General features: G+C 38.7%; 1 protein-coding gene across 5 annotated transcripts in view; it reads right to left on the bottom strand.

Annotated features, from left to right (window-relative positions):
* Positions 1 to 24805, bottom strand: part of LOC105831535 — a 125815-nt gene that overhangs the window by 77805 nt on the left and 23205 nt on the right. For 3 of the 5 annotated variants that reach the window (XM_036293831.1, XM_012671721.3, XM_036293821.1), the window contains exon 2: positions 3911 to 3980. The exons of 1 other annotated variant lie outside the window; for it this stretch is intronic. The gene's annotated coding sequence lies outside the window, so the exon portion shown is untranslated. Of the gene's footprint in view, positions 1 to 3906; positions 3981 to 24805 lie in introns of all 5 variants that reach the window. One more of the 5 variants, XM_012671722.3, reaches the window with a different exon arrangement.

Here is a 24805-nt window from a genome sequence, read left to right as displayed (position 1 = left end):
CGACTCCATAGCAGTGGCTACTGACATAACTCATGTAAACGGAATTTAATGAAATTTGGCATGTTTGTAGTGAGTAAATGTACAATAGCTAGAAGACGGTAGTACGCGCCGTTCCGGTTATGTACGACTGCACATTACTTATTAGTCGCGCCACGTAAAAAAATTGCACTCTACAATTTAAATAATTTAATTTGGAAAATTTAAATCAAAACTGGAAGTAATTTGATGCAAGTAAATTGAAGCAATAGGTTTTCCGGAGATTTTGTGGCAGCAAAGTAAAAAAATGTCGTTAAAAAAAAACGCAAAAGTTTTGATAACCTTTTTTTTTCTGATAAAAGATTTTAAAATTGTACCTTCAGTCAGATATTCCGGACCGATATAGCAATCCTATTGCTTAAAAAAACTGTCATCTTTTTGAATCACTTTAAATATTATATTTGTCAAATCATTTTATTAAAATTTTTCGCCTTTGCTGCAAATTTATTCTGTCATTGTTCATCTGCTATGTATTTTGTGGAAATTGTGATCCAATTTAGATGCATCATTACATCATTAATGAAATATTGTTGTACGCGTCATATGTGCTAGCGATTGTATAAACAGCAATATTCGCTGTATTTTATTGTTATCGATCACGGAATTGAAGCTTTCATCATTATTTTGAGTAAATCCACTTTCGCATCATTTTAAAAGCTCTTCCAGATTAAAACCCTTGTAAATCGGATCTTGAACAACTTGTGGAAGAAGAGTTTTGTAAACGTAGTCATTTAAAGCATTTTCCGAGATGAATCTTCAACACTATTTCTATTCCTCTGTTTTTCAAACTTCTTTGAACACCAGAACACTAGAAGTTTGAGCTAGAGGAATAACAATGATGAGGATTCATGTTTAAATTTTGTGAGAAGAAGTAGACTATACTGCTTTATTCATTTCAAAATGTATTGGCAATTTCTCTTGATAGCGAGGTCATAATATATGGTTGGTATATTTTTAATAAGCTTATCTATTAATTTCCTCTTTCCACTAAATCCGTTTACATTTTTTAAATATTTTCCAATCAACCTCTCATTTCCTTTTGCACACGGACAATACATTTCTTTTCTGGTTAAGTTCATCGCCGTATAGTTTGGAATTAACTTGCTTTAAACGTTTTTATAAAGTATTTTATTCGCGACCTTATAAACATTTACTTGATGACGTTGACTTTCGTTGTTTCCAACCCTTCGTGATTAGCATAACTCCTTATGGCGCATTTCTTTCCATGTGTTGTATTCTGATATTGAAAAAAAATATTTTTCCACATTTCACACGCTTTGCAATAGACAACTTATATTTAATAACCAGATCGACAATTTTTTCACTGTAGTTTCTAATGAAAGATACTCTGAAGAAAGCAAAAATAATCAATAATTCCGAAGAAAACTCTTTCTTTAGCAAGTACTGTGAATCTGCACGTCTTATTAACAAATTACAAACAATTTCCGCTGCACAAAACTTTTTAATAATCTTATACATCTAAAAACGGGACAATTTTATTAATCCATAAAATATTTTTAACCTGCATAACCAGTTTCCAATAATATTAATTCAAGAATAATTTGTTAATATTATAAGCTTTGTCATTTATTATAAACTTAAATCTGCAATAGTCGATTCACAAGTCACATTTGATAATTGAATATTAAATTAAATTCGAAACTACGAATGTTTTTGTTTCTTTAGAGATTATGTTACCATCACATGTTACTATCACACAGTAGATAGCATCTGTTAAAATGGCGTCTGTAAACGACTCGCGTTATAAATAACGAGCTCTAATTAAATTCTTGGAAAAAACTATAGTGTACATTTTTATACTGTGCATGAAAACGCAGTCGATTCATGCACCCGTGATTCACGTGAGGACACAGTTACGTGAACAGGAAAAGTTGGCACAGGCAAGGCATGCACTTGTTTCGTGTTAGCATAAAGCCGTACAAGTAAATGCGGATTATATGAAAAAATAGTATGTGCAAAGGAAACATATTTATTTATATATTGTCAGTAAATTTGATTCATTTTGAATTAAAAAATTCTATAAAAGTGAGGCATTATATTTTCTGAATGTACGTCATATAATAAATTATTAATATTTTTGCGTTATTTTGTATTGTTATCTTATGTTGTATCATAATGGGATATTCGATATTGAAGAATAGTACAATTCTAACAATCATTTTTACAAATATTACGTATAAAGGCAAATCCACAATGTGTTTTTTTGTTTTTTTCTGTTTTTGCCTATTACCGACTCTTCGCTTGCTATTTCATCAACAACAATTATACTTTCTGTTTCTTTCAAAGTTTGTTAACTATTATCTCGTCCATTTCGATAAAAAGTGTGCAAAGAAGCAAAAAGAAATAGACAAAAAATAAAAAAAACTGGAACCAAAGAACACATTGTAGAGTAACCTTAAATGCTTCTTAAGCATTTTTATCAAATAATCAGAAAAACATATCTTCAAACATAAAATAAACATTTTTTAATTAAACTTTTTCTTAATAAAAAAAGAACTTAACCATCCGCAATTCAACCGAGAACTTAAAGTCGATTTTTCGATTTTAAATTATTCAGTAGACGATAAACTATTCATTTTAAATTATTCAGTAAACGAGAAAATATCAGCTTTTTTTCCTTAAAAAAAGTTATTGACAGTAAGGAATAATCGACCAAGTGACGTCAGTCGTGTTTTGTAGCGACAAGTGAAACTCGAGGGTGTGTCACAGGTCGAATGAACGAAGTTGTTTACTAAAATAAGTGAATCATATTTCTCGTTATTTTTAGCCTCTTTCGATATGTAAAAAAAATTCATTCTAATAAATATAGAAATTTAGAACAAATCTATATTCAAAATAGAGGAACGCGGGCTCCATAAAAAAATTGTAGAAACATTATTATATTGATACACTTTTTTAAATACTGGTGATGCTGTAAACATTTAAGCCTCATAACTCAAAAAGTACTCAACAAAAAAATTTTTTTCTATTGTTGCCTATATATTAATTAATAATTAAATTAAATTAAATATATTAATTTTTTAATTTGATACAAATTTTTTTCAGTGCTGTGTAATCAATCATTTTCTTTGCTTCTTAAAAATGTTTTCTTAGTAACTGTAGCATTAAGTAGAATTGAGATGTGCTTGCTCCGCGATGGCTCGTACGCGGAAGAGAATGTGTTCTAAGTATGTATCTTATGATACACCCTTTAATTTCCACCGTCTCACCGATTTACGACATTAGACGGAGTATGCCGCGGAACCGAAACGGTCGATCGCTTCGCGCGTGCAGCTAAATTGCAGGTGCAAAACGCGCACTCGTCGTGGCAGTCGGCGGCCGTGGTAGCCATTCAACCTGCTCCTTTCCCATGCGAACCCCCGCCTGGTTTAAAGAGCCCCGAAGTCCTGCCGTGCGTGAAAAATTTCACGGCTGAATCGGCTCCCGTCCGCTCCCGTTACGCGACTTTGCGAACGCCGGAACGAACTCGGTTTCCCTTAGCAAATCACGGTCACGGATATTTCGAGTCCGCACTCGTCTACGACGATTTCCAAGACAGATGTATAGCCAATTGACCCTTTAACCGACTTCGCCCGTGTATCTTTTATAATGTTAGATTCGCCATCCAATCGTGCCTAACGATTTAAGCAAAACTAACAAAGGTGTAAAAACTAACTTTAGAGAGTGATTTATTTGTATATACCTATATTTTCTAATCCATAAATAAAATATATATAATACATTTTTATACATATATTGTTCAAATCTCGCGATATTTTCAGTTTTAATAACTTTTGCACCGACATAAAAATTTGATGTAAGGCGATCGGTTTTTATCACAAAATAGTAAAAAAGATCAACAAAACGTACTCACGTTCGCGCTAAGACGAACTTAAGGCAAGGATGTCCGAAATGTCCTCTTGATAGAGTAACATTGAAACTACCTGAAACATTTGTGCGTCGATTAGTATAAATGTCATATTTGTTTTTCTTTTTTTTTTTTAAATAAATTAAATCTATCTTTAGAAATGTATAAAATGTATATATACATCGCTCTACGTTTATTAAAACATCTGCAACTCAAAATTGTTAGTATCAAATCAACCAACAAAAAAAAAAAAATAATTTTTAAGTTGTCTGTAGAAAGAGAATTCTGATAAGAATTCAATACAATAAAGAGTTAATAATACTTTTATTCCTCTACAATTAATAGAGTAAACCGTCATACCAAAATTGCATTTAAAGATGTGTGTCGCATCTCTAAATATTATCAAAAATTTGAAAATTTTATTGATTATCCTAATAACCCAGCAAACACAAAGTTACATGTAACGTGCTTGTTAGTTGTAATTTCCCACTCAATAATAAAATTGTAATATAACACACGTGTTATATTACAATTACATCGTTGAGTGGGAAATTACAACTAACAGGCACGTTACATGTAACTTGGTGTTTGGTGGGAATATATTTAAATATCTGCAAAATTGGAACATTATTCTTTCATTGGCTTAAAAGTTATTTTATTTATTATTTACTCTTGATTCACGATATAAAATCTTAACAAGTGAGAACTGCGTTAAGACTACGGTAAATAATTAGCACGATAAATAATCATATTTTATTTCCAAGTGTCGTGCCGCATTTAATATTAAAAGTGTAAAAAAAGTTATTATTAATATTTGTTTCCTTGTACTTTAGAAGAGGAGATGCTTCGCGAAGTCAGCACAAAATTTTTCATTTTTGTTTCTTGATGTAAAAAGGTGTAAAACTTCTTTTTATAAAAAAAAAAACTCAAGAACTACAAAAAATGCTACTGAAACTAATTATTTTCCTTCTTATATTAATAAAATGTGCCAGACACATACATTATGTCTTTAAAGTATGAATACCATGGTTCAAGACTTGAAAGAGCTTTGAGTGTTGGTTTAAGAATCTCGGAGCATTCGCTGAACATTCGCTATTACTTGAGAAGAAGACGCATTTACGACGAGATTTTTCTCTCCCTCGAACCAAGGGAGAAAAGCGGGAGAAGAGCGAGGAAGAGAGGAAGCGATCCCGCCTCTCGCCTGAATGGTCACCTGTTTTCGCGGATAGGTAAGTAACATCACGTACACGCGGGCGTGAGAACCCGAGGACGCACGAGCCGAGGGCAATGACTTTTGGGACACACCGACGCGCTCCGAGGAATGAATAACGAGATCCTCCCTGAAGAGCGTTGCGTCGCCGGGGGAGAAAACTGGGTGCTACGATATCGCGGAGATAGAATTCAAGAGATGTCTCAACAGCTGGATGGAATCGTTCGAATGCCTTTTCCAGCCATTGTCTATCCCTGGTACAGTTACGTCGAGGTTCGATTCAAGACGATCAGCTTTGATATCGCACCCGCGGTAAGCGCGATAGATCGATAGGAGCGGCTTCTACAGAGTAAAGCCTTCAGCACACGATACGATTTTTTCCCGGCTAGATCGCGTACGAGGCGTCTCATTACGTATCCTTATTGGCTTACGATTGGTGACATAATCATCCGAGCCAATCAGGACACGTAATAAGACGCCCCGTATGCAATCTAGCATGGAAAAATCGCGCCGAAGGCTTAAGACTCCGGTGCCGTAATCTCTAAAGGCCTAATCACACTAGCGATTGCTGATTGGATTGCGACTGCGATTGGCGATTGACAATTATACAATCACACTTACAATTGTGATTAACAATCACGATAACCAATCACATATATTTCATGTCTGAAATAAAATTCAACATCAAGTGAAAATATCAAACACAACTATCAATATTGGCATTATTTGCAAAGACAAATATTGTCTGTCTTAATGCTTAAGGCCCTTGATGCTTTCTTTAACGGAATTATTATCACGTGACTAAACCGCGATATTTCATTGGTTGCCGATTGCGATTGACGATTGTAAAATAGAGCACAGTCTGAACGATAGTCACTAATCTCTCAATCGCTGTTTGCTTTGCTCTGATTAGTTGAAAAGTAATTGCTAATCGTCAATCGCAGTCGGCAATCGCTAGTGTGATTAGGCCTTAAGGCTGCTCGCGTGATAAGAACTATATACGGGGTGTACGGGGACCATCACTCCGAACCCAGCGCGGTGTGCATCGCAGAATTAAGAGTCCGGCTTATCCGTTCGATTACTCGTTGTCGGGCAACCGTTGTGCGTTAACTCCATTACGCTTATCACCTACGTACGTGAGTCATCTCACCTTGCGCTGCGCTCACCAAGGTCGTACGAAGGTAAACGCACGGCGACTATGTTTCTTACCTGCACGACAAACGACCTCTGGGGCTCTACTACCGTCCCGAGTCTCTGATAAAAGGGAGGGTAGGAAACTCGAAGATACGATTCAGACGATTCATTCTTGGTGTTATCGGGATTTTCACGAAGCATCATCGTGTATAATTAAACTCACGACATTTTTCATTTCGCACAGGTAACGCTGTAAATTCGTTTCCTTTTTTTTTTTTTTTTTTTTTTTATTAATGCGAAAGCAGAAAGAGATTGTCAAAACGCTACGCGCTGACCCAAATTTGGATTCATCCGTTTTACGTGAGATTGGGAGACCGAAGCGAAAGTTAAACATCGACGATAACGACGAATTATGCATAACGATGGCCGCCAGTTCCGCCGCGATTACGCAGCATGATGCAATGCGCTTGAGTGCATCGGGGCGCTAAATTGATAAATTTGTATGCCCCCGTCGCGCGCCGGTTGCGTTCGCATGCAGTGCGACGTATCCTCGTGCTCTCTAAACGACCGAAACGGGCTTCGTCTCGAGAGCGGAATAAATCTCGCCGTTCGCATAACGCAGACGAAGCACGAGTGATAAATCTGTCCTTGCGAGTACCCGAAATGTCAGTACAATCGAGTGCATAAAACGGATGTAAATATGATGCAGCGCGTCGGATGAATTAAAATATATTAATTCTGAGTTTTATTATAAAGTTTTCTCAAAAAAATTATTTTTTTTATTTTATCATTTTTATATTTATTTTCATAAAATTCGTTATAATCGTTATTTGATCTGTGCAAGAGAATTATAACTAACGCAAAAAAGTAAACAAAGCTAAGCAAAGTTTTAAATTAAAGCAATAATGGAAAATTTTTTAAAAGATGTTTCCTCGAAATCCTACGCAGAAAAAAACAGTATCAAACATTAATAGATATAAAATTAAAACTAATATATTCTACTTAACAATTACTGTTTCATAAATAAGCGAAAAAATAGGCAAAATAATTAATGATAATCTAATCTATAATTTAATTTTCTTTAAACAATTTGATAATTTTAAATTTTATTATAAATTTTATTATAATTTGAATAAAAATATAATAAAAATATATCATAAAAACACAATAAAAATATATTTTTATTAAAATATATAAAGAGCACAGTGTGTGTGTAATTATTTTGATAATGACATTGAAAAAATTCCATTTCTTGAAAATATAATTTTCTATCCGATATTTTTTTCTTCTCAGCTCATGAAAATTATTATAAAATAATATAATTATATCTTGATGAAAATATACAATTTTCTTTATATAAACAAGTTATGTTTGTTTAACGCTGTATAATTTTATTTCAGTATTTAACATTTCATACAAAATTAAATAATTTCAGTAATATATATTATATTTTTACTTCAACATTAGTCATCTGAGAAGAGTATAATCGTTTCGATTATAATTAACATTTTAAAAATAAAGATATTCTTTTTAAAATATGAATGCTCTTTTCTTTTATTGTGTATTTTTATCAAGACAGTAATTTACTTATTCGAAATTTGCAAACATACAATTCTATAAATATTGTGTGTGTGTGTGTGTGTGTGTGTGTGTGTGTGTGTGTGTGTGTGTGTGTGTGTGTGTGTGTGTGTGTAAACTCTTTTCGCTCGCAAGCATCAAACTTTTCTTTTATCGTGCATAAAGTATTTTTAATTGTAAGATACATGAGATATAATTTTCTTATAATCTTAGTAATACTTTATGGACGATAAAAAATATTTGGTGCTTGTGAGCAAAAAGGGTTTACTTTCCACTGTTTTATGGTGACGAAGTCATACGATGATGCAACTTTTCAGAACGATTATAGTTACGACGAATACGAGAGGCTTACGTATACGAAACAACCAGTGAGTGACATCATCGACTCTACCATCTTGCTCGATGCGAAAACGTTTACAGGAATGTTTGCCGCGCTGCCAGATGCTCATTATGTCATGTATTTCTATAGAAAGCGCATCGTGAACATCACGCGATTATCGTGAACTTTAAGACCTGTCAACTTCTCCGGTGCAGTTTTCCTTAATTCCACGATTCGACTCTATTGAAACTGATACTCGATATTATTGTTCGAATGTCGTTGCACTCGAACGAAGACATTGCAAGGCGCAGAAGCAGACTGGGAGTGAAACCGTTGACGAGGGTTAAAACACCACTTCTGCGACGATTATGTTTCTGCTCACGAACGCGATTTTACGACACGTGCATTGCAAATGTAGATGAGGTCATCGCGGTGACGTCAATATCTTATTACGTGATCGTTCAATTTCCTTCCGCCTCCGCCCTTCGGTTGAGTTAATAGACAATTGATCGGAACAAAAATTCAGAATTTTACAATTATTTATACACAAAATTTAAATTTTTTAACATAGTATAACCCGTGGGTTGAGTGCCTAGCGGGCGCGTCTCCGGGTGGCGGATAGGAGGAAGCCCGGGTGAGAAACCTCGGTCCGGGCCTAAACCCCCGCGTGCCGGGGTGGACCGCCCGGGTAGTAACGGTTATAACCTGCCCCGGCGGGCGTAAAACCCTGCCCAGGGGGGGGAAAGCCGATACCGCGGACCAACTCGACCCAAGCCAAGCTGGAAGCTATCGTGGCGAGGGCTGCGTGGCACTGGGGGAGCAGTGCCTTGAACGATGCCTCTGGGGAACCAGGCGAAACCCCAGAGTATTTAGCCTTACCCACGCATGCGGGGCTCTGCGTGGGTGGACCGTATGTTTCCCTAGCTGCTCGTGGGAACAAAATGGAAGACGAAATCAAACTCAAACTTAAACTCACTGAGGACACCCCAATGGAGGCTTCGCCCGAGGACTCCGGAAGGGTGGAAGAAGCAGGATCGGGAGCCGAACGGACCCCTGTGGGCACGGGAAGCACCGAGACTGCGGAGGGAGGGGTGGTTTCGAGTGCTGAGCGGGCCCCTAGGGGCACGGGAGGCACCGAAACCGCAACGGACGAACCGGCGAAGGAAGAGGATCTTTGCAAAAAGAAACTCTCCGGAGCCGCGAAGAGGAGGAGGGCTCGGGAGCGGAGGGGGGGGGTTCGGGACCAGGCTCAGGCCGGGACTGGGACTGGGCCCTCGCCGGCTGTTCCGGGGACCTCTTCTTCCTCGTCCTTGACTATCCCCCAGACGCCGATTGGGGGGCCTCCGGGGAACTCCGGCAATAAACGCCGGAAGGACCCTGATGGGACCCCGCAGTCGGCAGAAGGGGCGAAAAAGAAGCAGAGGGTCCAGGGGACCCATGCTTACGTCGACGCCGCGGACCCTCTGACGAGGGTGATTGTCGAGGAGGGGTACCCGGACGCTGCGATGACTGCTGAGCAGCTGTCGCAGCTGAGGGGTGCGGTCTTCAAGGAGATCCAGGGGATCCGAGAGGGTACCCTGCCCAGATTTGACAGCACCACTCTGAGAGGGGGGGCTGCGGTGGTGAGGTGCGCGGATGCGGAGTCCCTGAAATGGCTCGAGAGCCGGATCGGGGGCATCGTGCCGTGGGAGGGCGCCAAGCTTGGGGTGGCGGGACTGGAGGTGCTGCAAAAGCAGTACAGGGCTGCGGTGTGGGTCCCGGGACCTCCCGTGGGCGCGGCTGCGGTCCTGGGGCTGCTGGAGCGGCAGAATCCGGGGATCGTTACCTCAGGCTGGCGTGTCTATGCTGAGAATGTGGGGGCTACCTGCGAGGGTAGAAACCTCATTCTCGGCATCCCCCAGTCCAGCGTCAACAAACTTAAGGCGCTGGACTTTAGGCCCCATCTTGGGATGGACCGGGTCACTTTTAAAGTGACCGGTCCATCCCAAGAGGGGGCGGGAAAGGGTAGGGAGGGGCCCGATCCAAGGGTCTCGTCTTCGTAGTGGGCCTGACCGGGGTGGGCTTCACCCAAATCAACTTGCACCACAGCAAAGGAGCCTCGGCCGTTCTTGCCAGGCGCCAAGCTGGGGTGCACACAGCCATATCACTAATACAAGAACCTTGGCTGGTCCGAGGCTGTATTAGGGGTCTGGCGGGGTGCGGTAGGCTGTTCAGGTCACCGCAAGAGGATCGGCCTAGGGCCTGTGTGGCCGTTAAAGGGCTGGAGAGCCAGCTATTGCCAGATTTCTGTTCCAGGGACTTGGTAGCAGTCGTGATAGAGGACACCAGCGGGACCGGGATCAAGACAAGGATGGTGGTGGCGTCGGGCTACTTCTCACACGAAGAGGACGATCCGCTGCCATCAGACCGGGTTGTACGACTGGTGGAGTTCTGCCAAAAGGAGCAACTCCCCCTTATATTGGGGTGCGATGCGAACGCGCACCACACGGTGTGGGGGAGCACGGACACCAACAGGAGAGGCGAAAAGCTGTTGGAATTTCTGGTGTCCACAGACCTAGAGATTCTCAACAGAGGCAAGGAGCCTACCTTCGTCACGGCAGTGAGAAGGGAGGTTCTGGACCTAACTATCTGTTCAAGACAGATAGCGCGGGAGGTGACCGGCTGGAGGGTCTCTGACGAGCCCTCATTGTCGGATCACAGACAGATCACCTTCAGGTTGGCTAAAGTGCAAGCGAAGGTAAGAACAGTGAGGGACCCGAGGAAGACGGACTGGGACTCGTTTCGAGAGGACCTGGCTGTCGGTCTTAGGGAGTTTCCCAAAAGACATGGGACCCCTCAAGAAATCGAGCTGTGCGTCGAGCATCTGCAGAGGGCTCTCGTCGGCAGCTTCGAGAACAACTGCCCAGAAAGGACGGTGAGAGATACTAAGGAAGTCGCCTGGTGGAACCCCAAGCTACAGGAGCTCAGAAGTGCTGCACGTCGTGCCTGGAACAGGGCCAGGAACACGGGCCGCCAGGCTGACTGGGACCTTCATCGAAGGGCTCAGAAGGCCTATAGAGACTCTGTGGTAAGGGCTAAAAAGGAGAGCTGGAGGAGATTCTGCGAGTCGGTGGAGGGGATACCTGAAGCCGCTAGGCTCGGCAGAGTCTTAGCCAGGGATCGGAACGCGGCTCTGGAGGCCATTCGGCTCGACGATGGGACGATGGCGTCTGGAGAGCGATGCCTGAATTACCTGCTGGAGTCGAACTTTCCGGGCTTCCGCGGAGGCCCGGAGGAAGACGTCCACCAGGGAAACTCAAATCTCCGTAGGGTGCGAGGAGAAGACTGGTCTCTTGCGGCAAAAATCGTTGGGCCGAACAAGGTCAAATGGGCCGTAGGAGGTTTCAAGCCCTTTAAGTCGGCTGGGCCGGACCGGGTATTTCCGGCCCTTCTCCAGGAAGGGCTGGAGCAGATCACCGGGCCGCTCACGCGGACGCTAAGGGCTTGTTTGGCACTGGGCTATACACCTAGGGCTTGGAGGCAGGCGAGAGTTGTGTTCATTCCCAAAGCGGGAAGAACGGGCCACAGCTCCGCCAAGGATTTTCGTCCTATCAGCCTAACGTCTTTTCTTCTTAAGACGCTGGAAAGGCTGGTGGATGTCTACATACGCGACGTGGTTCTACTGCAGCACCCGCTGCATGGGAATCAGCACGCGTATCGCACGGGATACTCCACAGAATCGGCGCTTCACTCCGCTGTATCGTTTATCGAGGAGCAACTGGAGAGGAAAGGCTTCGTGGTTGGCACCTTTCTAGATATAGAAGGAGCTTTTAACAACACACCGCACGAGGTGGTGTGTGAGGAAGCTACTCGCAGAGGTGTGCCGGAAAGGATCGTGGATTGGATCAGAGGCATGCTTGGGCGACAGGTAACGGCCTCATTGGGAACAGTGAAGGTCAGTGGATGGGTGAAGAGAGGCTGCCCGCAAGGGGGAGTTCTCTCTCCACTATTATGGTGTCTGGTGGCGGATAGACTGCTCAGGACGCTGAACGAAAGGAGCTTCTTTACATTAGGATATGCGGATGATCTGGCTATCCTGATACGAGGACCCTTTTTGGAGACGCTTCTGGAGCTCACGCAGAGAGCCTTAGAGGTGATCGAGGAGTGGTGCGGCGAGACTGGTCTGGCGGTGAATCCACTGAAGACCGGGCTCGTAATCTTCACTCGCAGGTACAAGGTAGGCCCAGTGGAGGGGCCGGTCCTTGGGGGAACGAGATTAGTTCCAACCGTATCGACTAAATATCTGGGAGTGATCCTAGATAGGAAGCTGACATGGAAGGAACATCTCGAGAACCGTTGCAGGAGTGTGTGCTCCTACTTCTGGATATGCAGAAGGACATTCGGGCAGACCTGGGGTCTCAAACCAAAAATGGTCCACTGGATATACACGGCGATACTCAAACCTAGGCTGCTTTACGCGTCTGTCGTATGGTGGCCAAGGGTTTTGGGAAAGACCGCTAAGTTAGCGCTGGAGCACGTCAGAGCTCTAGTTTTAAGAGGGGCTCTGGGGGCCATGCGGACCACGCCGGTGGTGGCGATGGGAATGCTGCTTGGCGTCGAGCCCCTCGATCGGGTGGTAGTGGCGGCCGCGGCGACGGCGGCCTACCGCTTAAGGTGTGAATCAAGGTGGAAGGCAGGAGCCCTCCACACGAGATTTCCCGAAGGAATCCTATCGAGCACCATTTTTGCAATGGGACAGGATAGGAGGCCGGTGATTCGTACTTTCGAAAGAGGGTACAGGATAAGCTTCCCCGGGCGCGGGGAGTGGAACGGCTCTAAGGGACCGGTTCCTCGGGACGGGGACGTCTGGTTCACGGATGGCTCCAAAACGAGTGCGGGCTCTGGAGCTGGTCTTTACTGTCAGCGCGACCGGGCAAGAATCGTCGTTCCGCTTGGCGAGCACGCTACGGTTTTCCAGGCGGAGGTGTTAGCCATCATGAGATGTGCCCAGAACCTATTAGAGTCTGATAGGGTGAGAAGGCGCATCCGGATTTACTCGGACAGTCAGGCGGCGCTTAAGGCGCTTGAGGGTCCAAGAATTAACTCGCGGCTGGTCTGGGACTGCAAGTGCGTACTGGATGAGTTGGCGGAGAAGAATGATGTCGGCCTAGTATGGGTCCCTGGGCACGCAGGGATCAAGGGCAACGAAATGGCGGACCTGCTTGCTAAGGAGGCGGCCGAAACAAGACTGTTGGGACCTGAACCGGCTGTTGGGATCTCTTTCTGCCTAGGCAGGGGGAGAATCAGGAGCTGGCTCCGGGACCAGCATCTTGAACACTGGAGGAAAGAAACAGAGAGCAAATGCAGACAGGCTAGGGCCATGCTAGGGGAATGCCCTAGCGAGAACCTGGCCAGGAGCATAAGATCTCTAAGTAGGAGGGACGCCAGGCTCGCGACACAACTGCTCACGGGCCATGGGGATCTCAACTATCACCTGCACAAATTGGGCCGTAGTGATACGCCCAGCTGTAGGCTGTGCGGTGAGGAGGAGGAAACTAGCCTCCACATTCTTGGGAATTGCCCAGCACTGGTCGGACCAAGAACACGCCTGCTGGGCTCAGGTTTTCTAGAACCGTACCAGGTGAGACAGCTGCCTGTGGGGGATCTGCTCCGCTTTTGGAAGGAAGCGGGGCCCCGCTAGGGCAGCTGACAACGGGGAGGCACAATGGACTCGGTCTAAGTGCCAAAGTGGGCTTCGCAGGAGGACCGCCCCCGTCACTACTATTACTATTACCATTAACATAGTATAAATAGGAAACAATAAACATTAAAACAAATTATTTATCAATTTAATTCGACTATTTCAGTTTAGGATTGTGTTTTAAGATAGACAAAATGTTGTGCAAAATAATCATAGCTAGAAGCTCTATTTTTATAGTAATTATTATTATTAATAATTATTTTAAGTTTATAGTTTTAGCAACTATTAAAACATTAAAACATTTTATTATAAATTAATGACAATTTGAAATATCAAACATGAGTAAAATATTGAGAGAGAAAGAGAGAGAGAGAAAGAGAGAGAGAGAGAGAGAGAGAGAGAGAGAGAGAGAGAGAGAGAGAGAGAGATGGTAGAAATAAAAATAAAATAAATTTTCGAGATAAATGTATATTTTATGTAAAATCAATATATTTTGTATATAATGTACAATTATATACAATTAAAAATAAATTTAATATAACCATTTTTTAACATCGGCTTACTATTTATTTAGTCGTAATAAGCAAATGCTTAATAACTAATAGTTATAATTTGCATATTTAAAACAATAATAAATATACAATTGATGCCGAAAATGATTATAAAATATAATTATAATAAATTACGGTAATTTTTCTCTTAGTGTACTATATAATTCTGTGCAAATTCAAGGATATGCGCAGATTTTTAGATTCCCGCCCACTGGCATAGATTGACTGCGTTTACCAGAAAAAAGTTTTGCAAAAAAACTGTTGTAAAGTTATCTTATACAATTGGTGTATACATTCAGATTCAATAAAAAGTAAGAACAAAAATCAATCGTATTGAAGAATCTTATAACAGTTGCAAAAAAGCTTCTTTTTCTGCTGAACGTAGCCATTATTAGAAGTATAAAGGAAACTGTGAAATATAAAAGTCCATGAATTTCATTTACGTTTCTTTCAGAACTCAATTACGTCTCAGTGAAATATATCACTATTCTTCGTCTGACACCTATGCGCGTCGGTGCACTTATGAACGCACTTCCGCTCGAACGCGTGTATGTACATCTACTATATTTTCAGCGACAAAGTTGATTCACGAGCCGACCTGAGTCCAGGAATAGTCGATCACTGTAAAGCCGTTGCGCCGCGCGTAGGAAGGGCCGGCTTAGCCCGCTCGACTTTCATTGCCGGTCTAGTCGTCGAGAAAACTAACGTTTATTGCTATATAGGGGTCTCGGGGTTAGAGAAAAAGAGAGAGATAGAGAGAGAAAGAGAGAGAGGGGGAAGAGGAAGGAGAGAACTCTCGTTAGAGATCGCGTTATGTTATCGACGGCCTACGCGATCCAATTATCCTGCCATCTCTAATCTAATCTGACACGGTAATTACAACGGAGTCATCTTGCTGTCGGTGCTCGTTAGTCCTCGTCCTAGGCGAGAAAATTCTCGCGAAGTCTTGTTACATACAGAGTACGTTATAAGAGTCGCACTGGGTGTCGGCAACGATAAATATGAAGTCGAGTTTTCCCAGTAGTGACAGAGAGACGACAGAAGTTAATAAATTTTCACGATTTTACAAAAAACGTAAATGGAAAATTGGATTCTCAATTGAAAGGCGGTTCACAAGACCGAAGCAAGTCCAAAACGTTAAATTTTCAGAAATCAGAAAAACCTTGTTATTTTCAAATTGTTCATTATATAAATATGTAATTTTTTTCAAACATTTAATAGATATAAAAATAGTTTTCAGCTTTAATTTTGAGAATTTAAAAGAAAAAAAACCTTTTGTACTTGTTTGTTCTCTAGACTACAATCAGTGAAAAATTAGTAAAAATACACTGATTTTTAATAGTATACTTATAACTCAATCAGTGAAATAAATTTACTGATCTTTTAGTGATTATACATTAATCTGAAGTGAAAATCATTAAAAGACAATGAATATTCTCTAATTATCACAACTATAAATATACCACAGCAAATCAGTGATAATAAACTGTAATTTAGAGAATGATTCTTACAGAAATTTTATATTTACTGTAAATATTTGTACATTAATTGTTTTATATTTATTCTATACAAATTAATTTATTACATTTATATTTTTCGTTTTTTTTTTTTGTTTGATTCTTGGTGAAACAAAATTGTTCATGATGTTGACGTTCTTGACTAACTTACAACTTAACTTTTCGCTGGTTTTACTTCAATTTACAGAAATTGAATGTGTGTGTTGATATATTAAATGTAAAAAGAGAAGGCACACAATTTACAAACTACATATGTTCAAAGGGAGAAATCAGCAAAGCAGAAATAATATGTATAAATTTGCCGATTAATTTCTCGTCCAGACTACGCCAATTCGATTTAATTAGACCAGCGTAACGGCAGGGAAAATTTTCTCACAGGTAAGACGTTAATAATTATCCAGAGAGGCAACGCGGCACTTCTTACGCATACTCAGGTGATTAAGAAGTAGAACGAAATATTCCTCAATTATACCTCGCGCCTCTGTCTCCCTATATCCTACTACTTCTCGCGTTCTCTCTTTCTCGTGGTTTCCGAGCACGACTCTCGGTAACGTTACTTTGCGACACGATTTCCGGCAGCGTGACTTCCTGCCGGAGCGAAGCCGCGGACTATCGCGGACCCGCCGCCGGCTCTCTCGAAGATCGTAACCGGAACTCGCACGCGCAAACGATACCGTTACCCACGTTTTCCTCGTCGCCGTTAATAGAGCAGAGCATCGGCGCGATGACGCTTGAAGGAGTAAGCTCTACTTTATGACAGGCGTTCGGAGACTCGGCTCATCTAGCCTCGTCAAGTGCTATTTGAAGTAATGAAGCGATTAAGGTAATTAGCTATTCTAAAGTAGGGATTTTTTTTTACCACTAGCTCGTTATTCAAAACTGCGTGCAGATGTGTCACGGGTGTTTCTCACAGATACGCGTTTTCAAAGAGAGCACGAGAGAGAGATGGTGAGATTCCGCTTTTATTCGCCGCAAGTACCACCACTGTTACGTCGGTGGCGGAAGCTCGGAAATTGGCTCTAACGACGCCGTTGTCCCGCGAATTCACATCGCCCGAGTGTGATGGAGCCGGCGCTACGCTTCTCGGATTTATAGATCCGCCGATAAAGATCACGGGCACTTAATGCTCCAGTCAGATCTGAATCGCCCGACTGCGAGAGGCGTGCGTGACCGACATTGCGTGATCCATGAATTCTGAGTTTCATGCATATTACGCGAACTTCATAATGCCGGAATGCGTGGAGGCATAAGACGTACATGTTTATAGACTTGCGTATGCGTGTGTCTCCAGTCTGGCTGCAAATCTATTTGACATTAAGGCCTGTTTACTCACGTCTATCTCAGATTGTAACGTCGCAAGCGAGAAAATACGTAATAAATATTCTGGCAAAATAGGGGAAGAGGTTGTTGCACCGATTCCTAAACTCACACCATCTCGACTTAACAGCCGCTAAACTTGTACGTTCTCTATGTTTGAAAACTGTACGGCCATGCTTCATCATACTCGAGATGTTAGGAATTTTGTTACTTATTGATCCTGATTCTGGAATTTTTTAAAACAAAAAAAAATTGAAGAAGCGATTTTGTTCAGCGTATTCAGACATGCTCTACTTTGTGCATTTCTTGCGGAGGAAACCGGTAGACCAATTAATTATATGATAATGCAATAATCCGCCTCGCGGAAGAGGAAGCTCGTACGAAAGACGAGGAGAACGTCATGACGATCGCTCAGTCCCTCCTTAATCCCGCATCTTCCGTATATCTCTTCGGCTTCCTTCTGTCGCAAACATTAACGTAACTGTAGTATTAGCGAACCGTAATACGAGTTACCATCTCGTTCGCTGCACGTAGCAGCTTTGCCACCAGATGAAGCTTTCAGGTACAAGGATTACGTGCATACAGGGCAATTGTTACTGTCACGCAAGAACTTCACGAAAACAGTTTTAAATTATCGAGAGAGAGAAAGAGAGAGAATATTAGTTCTTCATTTATTTTGTGCTCTGGGAATAATTGCCCTCGAGCGCAATCTTAAAAACAAAGAGACACATAAATGTACAAATATATTAAATATAACTTAATTAATAAATTATGTACACAAAGAAAATTTTCTCTTCTATTTCCTATATACATAAAATTACGTTTTTATTTTATAGTTATTTAAAATAAAAAAACAGTATCTTGTGTAACAAGTGCGCAAAGTAGGATTTTCCAGCACGAGTGGGAAAAAACCGATGTACATGTGTTGCACACCATTTTTTGTTATCCGTGCGTTAAAGTGTGATCTTTAAGTGTCTTCGAGTTCTCACAAATTGACAGATTATTCAAGATTAGGTTCGTGAAAGCGACGAATCGTCGGTAATTCTGCGAGAGTTACCATTGCAAGATAGCGAAGAAATATCGAAAATTCTGCGAAAGCTATCGTGTGCGTGTCACGAGATGACGTGCATGCAAGTGTGACAACGAATAAAAACGTCTGAAAAATGATAAAACGTCGTGCAGGAAATTTTTCTGCTTGATTCACTTCATCTACTGGGAGATAAAAACGGTGCAGTAATAAGTTGTGCGAGAAAACTGTCTGTGAGAAATCGACGATTTTCCGAACAAAAAAGTGACACGAAAGAAACCACTTTCGACGCATGTGTAACAAAAGCTTTTTTTCCGTCACACGAAGTTTTACCGAAGAGAGCAATCACGTTTATCTCCTTTTTTCTTTTTTTAACTTTTTCCCTTATTTTTCATATTTTTTTTATATTTAACATTCGTAAGAAAGATAATGATAGACAGCTAAAAATACAAGTTTCTATTTGTTCCAAAGAATTAACACATCCAAAGATTAAGATCATCCCGACATACATTATACAATCTACTTTCCATTTACTTTTATTAATACATTTTAATGAGTTAATTAGATCGATGTGTAATTAATACAATGATAAAAAATGCCATTTGTTCTTACATACCAATGTAATGTTCAATTTATTATTGTTTATGTACACGTCACTTAAAAAAAAAATCACTCCCATTATTATCTGATTATTGCGACAAATATCACCTCACATGTCCCAGTAATCAAATTGGTATGACATCCGTGACAGAAAAAAAAAGTTCCAGATTCGAATCCTGACTAGAGTGATATGTTTCGCAATAAGTTCTTTGCAGTTTTTAAAGATGATGCTTCTACATCACAATTCAATTGATAATAAATTTAATTTGAGATATTAATTCCAGCTTTGGTCTACAATAGCATTTCAAATTAACAAATCGTATCGACACGCAATTATCATTAAATATCTGATTTCATCTTGCACTATAGTTGTACGATTGGTTACGATATCGCTATTATGTGCAAAGCCGTTGTAATTTCCCAGAAATTAGAATATATGTCAAAAAAAAACTTAACGAGTCGACGACCGGATTATTGTGCCTCGCTAACAATAATTGCGTAAAGCGCGTTTGTTAATAGCAAGAAATTCCAGGATCGTTATGAAAAGCTATACCACCAGTAATGTCTTAAGGAGTAAGCAATTCCACTGTTTCTTAATTACTTCGTATAAAGTAACACATTCCAAACACGCCGTAATGGATATTTGTAATAACTTTTTGTTATATTCCTCAGGTAATAACAGGTAAGTAAATATTATAGAGTTTTAGTCCACAGATAAAAATCTGAGATAAAAATAAAAATATCCTGTTCAAAAACACAATTTATTTTTTCCTAAATTTCACATAGCTTAATAATAACGACATCAAATGCCAGAGAAAAATTGCAATAAAAGCATTTAAGCATAAAATTAATAAGAAAAATACACATTACGAATAAGAAATATAATTAATCCGGAATTACGTTTGCTCTATCAAATTAAAAGACCCTGTGAGCTGTGATACCTTCGAAATTAAAGAGCCGCGATAAGAGAATTAAATAAAGGGAACCCCCCAAAGTGTGCGTCAAAGGATTAATAAGCCCAGGGTCAGCGACCCATGGCTGGACGTTTTATCGACGAGCAGCAGCCACCGGCAATAGCAGCACGAGTGCGTTTCGTCTGGCTTAAATCGTTCGTATCTCTACTCGGACCGCTTGATCCGAAAGTGCAACGCGATGCGCTCGTATTATATGCCGCGCATCGCTGCAATTCGCGCGGGGGATCAGTAAGTTTTCTGTGCGGCTAGCTCACGCGCCATAACAAGATAAAGTCATTTCGCGGCGATCAAAGCGACGAGAGGAAGATGAACGGAGGGGATTCACGGAACTCTTTCTTCTTGTCTATCTCGTTTTCTGAAATTTATTGGGCACTGCCGGGAGTTAAGGGAGCTCGCGGCTCTCCAGTAATTAGCACGTTACCGATCAAAGTGCTATATTTAGCCCGGCTTGATTTACACACGCGGCAAACGTCTGTCAGAACAGACGCGTGGGTTACCTCGCGATTAGAAATTCTTCGACAAACTTGGAATCGATATCGTTCGCTAATTCACAATCGGCGATTATTTATCAATATAAAACTGATATCAATATAGAACACTGATAAAAAATATACTTATAATAAAATCAAGTATAAAAAATTATATACATATATACAATGCTATAGTATATATACTATAATTATTAATTATATAGCTTTAATAATTACTACAAAATAACTGTTTTAACTATAATTATTTTACTACATAATTATAGTCACAAATTCAACATATTTTTCTATCAATGTATTTCTACGATTTTTAAATAGCTATAGCCATACTGCATACGAGAGAAAAATTTCCAGATTTAACACTTTAGATTAATTTTTTTAATTAAAATGATTGGCAACTATTTTTTAATATTTACTTTTTAAATCATTTAAATATATATTAGAAAGCTTTTATGAAAAATTTCAGGTACGTAAAGAAACAAGCATAAAGATTCGCGAGAAATCTACGTCTCATATGCGTCGATGTTTAACAATCTCTTTAATTTAATTTCTCTCATAAAAATAATTAAAATTGGCAATCAATTTAATTTTAAAAAAGTAAATACTATAAGTTCGGAAAATATATAAAAAATTTGAATTTATTTCAGAATTTTTGTTTTTGACAATTAAAACTAATATTTTTACTCTATAAATCGTTCATAATTTAATACAAATGAAATCTCTTATCGTGCATAATAAAAATGCAAATCAATTCAAAGTTTGATTGGTAATTTAAGAATCTCGTCCGTTATTTAAATGTCTACAGGAGAAAAATTTCTCGTATTCGTACGATGCTGCGCGTTTACTACGATTACCGTAATAACAGGCGGAACGATAATGACAGTGCCACTGCGGAAGGGTTAACGATTTGCGAGTCTGACAAGTTAGGCTCTGCATATACGTACAACGCCGCGGCATTGAAATTTCTTCGACTGACTATTACGCGGTCGTCTACCTTGGGCGATCATCGACTTCAAATCGGCAAAAGATTCCGATATTCTAGAGAAGAAAATACGGAAGAAAACACTCACGGAAAAAAATTGAATCAGATAATTTGTATAGAAATAAATTGATGCACGTAAAGAATGGTTTTATTGAAGTGTCTCTGAATAATTCAGCTAAACATAGATCTAAAAATAATTCTGATGGGCTATCAAAACAATTATATATAAGACACTTAAACTGACGGTTGCTAAATAAATATCAAAACTTCTTGTAGTCTTGCTTAGCGTTCTATATAATTATTTAGATGGTCTAATACAATTATTTTCAGATCCGCATTTATATAAAATAATTATATTGGTTCAATTGTCGATTATAGTTCGATATATAGCATTTATTATTCTTTCTTTCTGTGTGCGCTTTCGCGAAAATTTTTGCGAACAAGATTAAAATAATTTTTAAGAAAAATTTTTTTACGTATTGCTTAGCTGTTATCATTATTGCAAAATAAACATGTCACTACTAAAATCTAGTGTAAGTTAATAAATGTGCTCAGCGTTCTAAGTACATTCCAACATTGTTAACTGTTTAACCCGTTTATATTAGTTTTCGATAAAGTTAGCTGGCAAAGAATCTCGCCTCAAACCATAGATTTGCTGGCTAGCAATGTTGAGCAAAACTTATTGAATGTTCGAAATTCGTTTAGATTGTTTATCGATGATTAACTAATAGTGATTAAACACTAATGAGATTATATATCTATCTTTCCCCTTCAAGACCCAATGTAATTATATACATTTATTTTAATTCATTCTTTCCAAAAGTTATATATCGACAAAGTAGTAATATTCATTGATAGGATACTCTGAAAATTCTCCATCTTAATTTAAAAAACAATATTTTCGTTAAACAAACCACTATGTAACTATTTACAAACCAATTTCATGATATTTGATTTTGTGTAATTTTCGCAAAAATTTATAAATTTATTATTCACGAAAATAGATAAGTAACTAATAATTTTTCATTTTCGTATCTATACATATATGTCACATAATTATTGTACATTCGAAAAATCGCATTTCTAGAGGATTTATTTTATTCGATTCATAAAATTCTTTATCAGTAATATTTTTCAAGATTATATTATAAAGGAAAAAAGTTCAATTAAACGGAATCAATCTGGGCTTCAAAGGATCAAGAATAAATAAAATCATGATAGAAATACTTCAAATTTTATTTGAAATATTCAAATTAAAAAAATTCTATTCATTTTCAATTAAAAAAATTACTATTGATAATGACTTTCTGCGAAAAATTATCACGATCCCCATTAAAGTAACAAAAATAAAGAAATAATTTTTATTCGAAGAGATAAAAATCGCGATGAAATCAGACTAGTTACCTCGGAGAGGACTCGGTCGACTTGACGTAACGGTCGACTACTTCGCTCAATTGTCGTCAAAGGTGATCGAGATATGCATTGTCAAACGAGACGAATCAGTCACGCACACGTTTCTCAAGCGTTCTAGTCGTCATACAGAGAAGCATTTTACATTTTTACAGACGACATAGTGATAAAGTTAACTAACTACTACTTTATTGTAAGGAAACGTTCAGAAACGTCGATCATTATCTTACATAAGATTGATTCAAAGACCGATAAAAAGAGCAAGAGCAAAAAAAGGAAATTTCAAGAAATATGTACGACTTAAAATAAAAAGCATCCAAAATGCTGTGTATCCTAGTACATGTATTCTAATTGTGAATCCTTTGATAAATTCTTTATACTATTTATATAATACATATTTATATATCAATATACATAATAATACTCTGTACATCTATTGTTTCAAACACCTATGCGCACGACTAATTGTGATTTGCGTTTGAATTAATTTTCATTACTTTTACAAGTATAAACAAATTATTGTGACTCTTACATATACTTTAATATTCCTAGAAAGTATTTGTATACCTAATAATTAAAAAGAAAATATAAATGTTATAATTAATATACAAATTCATAACTTTGAAACAAGAATGATGTAAAAAAATACTTTTATGCTTTAAAGTTGACATCCCAAACAACAAAAAAAAGTAGTTTATGTAACTAATCAAATGCTGAATTATTCAGTAATTTAAAATAATAAAGTATAATATGCACGAATAGGATACACTGAAGATACATTGGCAATTTATATATTTTAAATAATACATTTTCATAATAATATGACAAAAATATTAAATTAATTACAATTAATTACTATATTTTTGAATATTATTTATGACATTTACAACACAAATACAGTAACGGTATTCGCATTTCAGCTCAAAATTAAATTGGTTTTTTAGTTTTTAATTTTTTTTAATAGTTTGTAAAATTCTTTCAATAAACAAGAATTAATCTCTTGGCTGTCGGAAGCAAATTTTATCTCATGAGCCAAATGTGTATTGACACAAAGTACTTTTGATGACCATAAAACTAAATATCTTATGATTGTTTGGGTCGCTGAATCCAAATATAATATCAGAATTCAAAATGGCGGGTCCAATATGGCGAACAATTTCAGAAAATCAAAATATTTTTATATATTTGTCGATTCTTCATTTTGAACTTTTAATTTGTAGTGCTACTTTAAATTTTCAAATTTTAATGTCATATTCAAAGCGTCCTAAAGAACAATGCCAAGTTTTATAAAAATATGTTAATTTTTTTAACCTAATGTCCGCAATATTGGATCTACCATTTTGAATTTTGGATTTCTGATATCATATTCAGATTCAGCGATCCAAAAAACCATAGAATATTAAGTTTTATAAAAATTGAAATTGATTAAGTCTATTTTTTCTGCGGTGCACCTATAGGCGCCACTGATAGTCGTGGTCAATTTTTTTTGGCGCCATATGGCGTCAATGACAGTCAAGCGATTAATTAAAAAATAAATAAATTACAAATTCACAAGTATAAAACAAGTATAAAACAACTTACTCTATACCATAATTTGTAATTTATCGTCGGTATTCATAGTCGAATCCTATTTCAAAACCATCTCAAGCAATGTCTTAAAATGCTAATACAGTTTTGTAATTGGTTGATAACATCTTAAGACAGTACTTAAGGCGATCTTAGGCCCGGTCTACAATAAGTCGTTAGTCGTTGGTCGTAAAAAATTTAACCAATCATATTCGCTTATTCTTCTCTAAGATCAACTGTGATTGGCTAGATTTCTTACGACCAACGACTAACAACTTATTGTAGACCGGACCTTAGAGATTCGACTATGAATAAGGCAGTTTTTCCAAAAGTCTTAAATAAAAGACATGTACACGGAGAGAATTTTCTTTTAAAATTTACCCTCAAAATCTTGTAATTGTAGGATAATGTGTTAACTCGAGAAATTTTACTATACTTTTTAGTAAAATTTACTAAAAGTATAGTTAAATTTTACTAAAGAGTGTGATAAAATTTCCTGAGGTCACACATTATCCCACAATTACCAGATTTTGAGGGTAAATTTTAAG

Source organism: Monomorium pharaonis, chromosome 1 (genome assembly GCF_013373865.1).
Source record: "Monomorium pharaonis isolate MP-MQ-018 chromosome 1, ASM1337386v2, whole genome shotgun sequence".
Lineage (NCBI taxonomy): Eukaryota > Metazoa > Arthropoda > Insecta > Hymenoptera > Formicidae > Monomorium > Monomorium pharaonis.
Note: the sequence above shows the minus strand (reverse complement) of the source record. Positions and strands in the feature narration are given on the sequence as shown.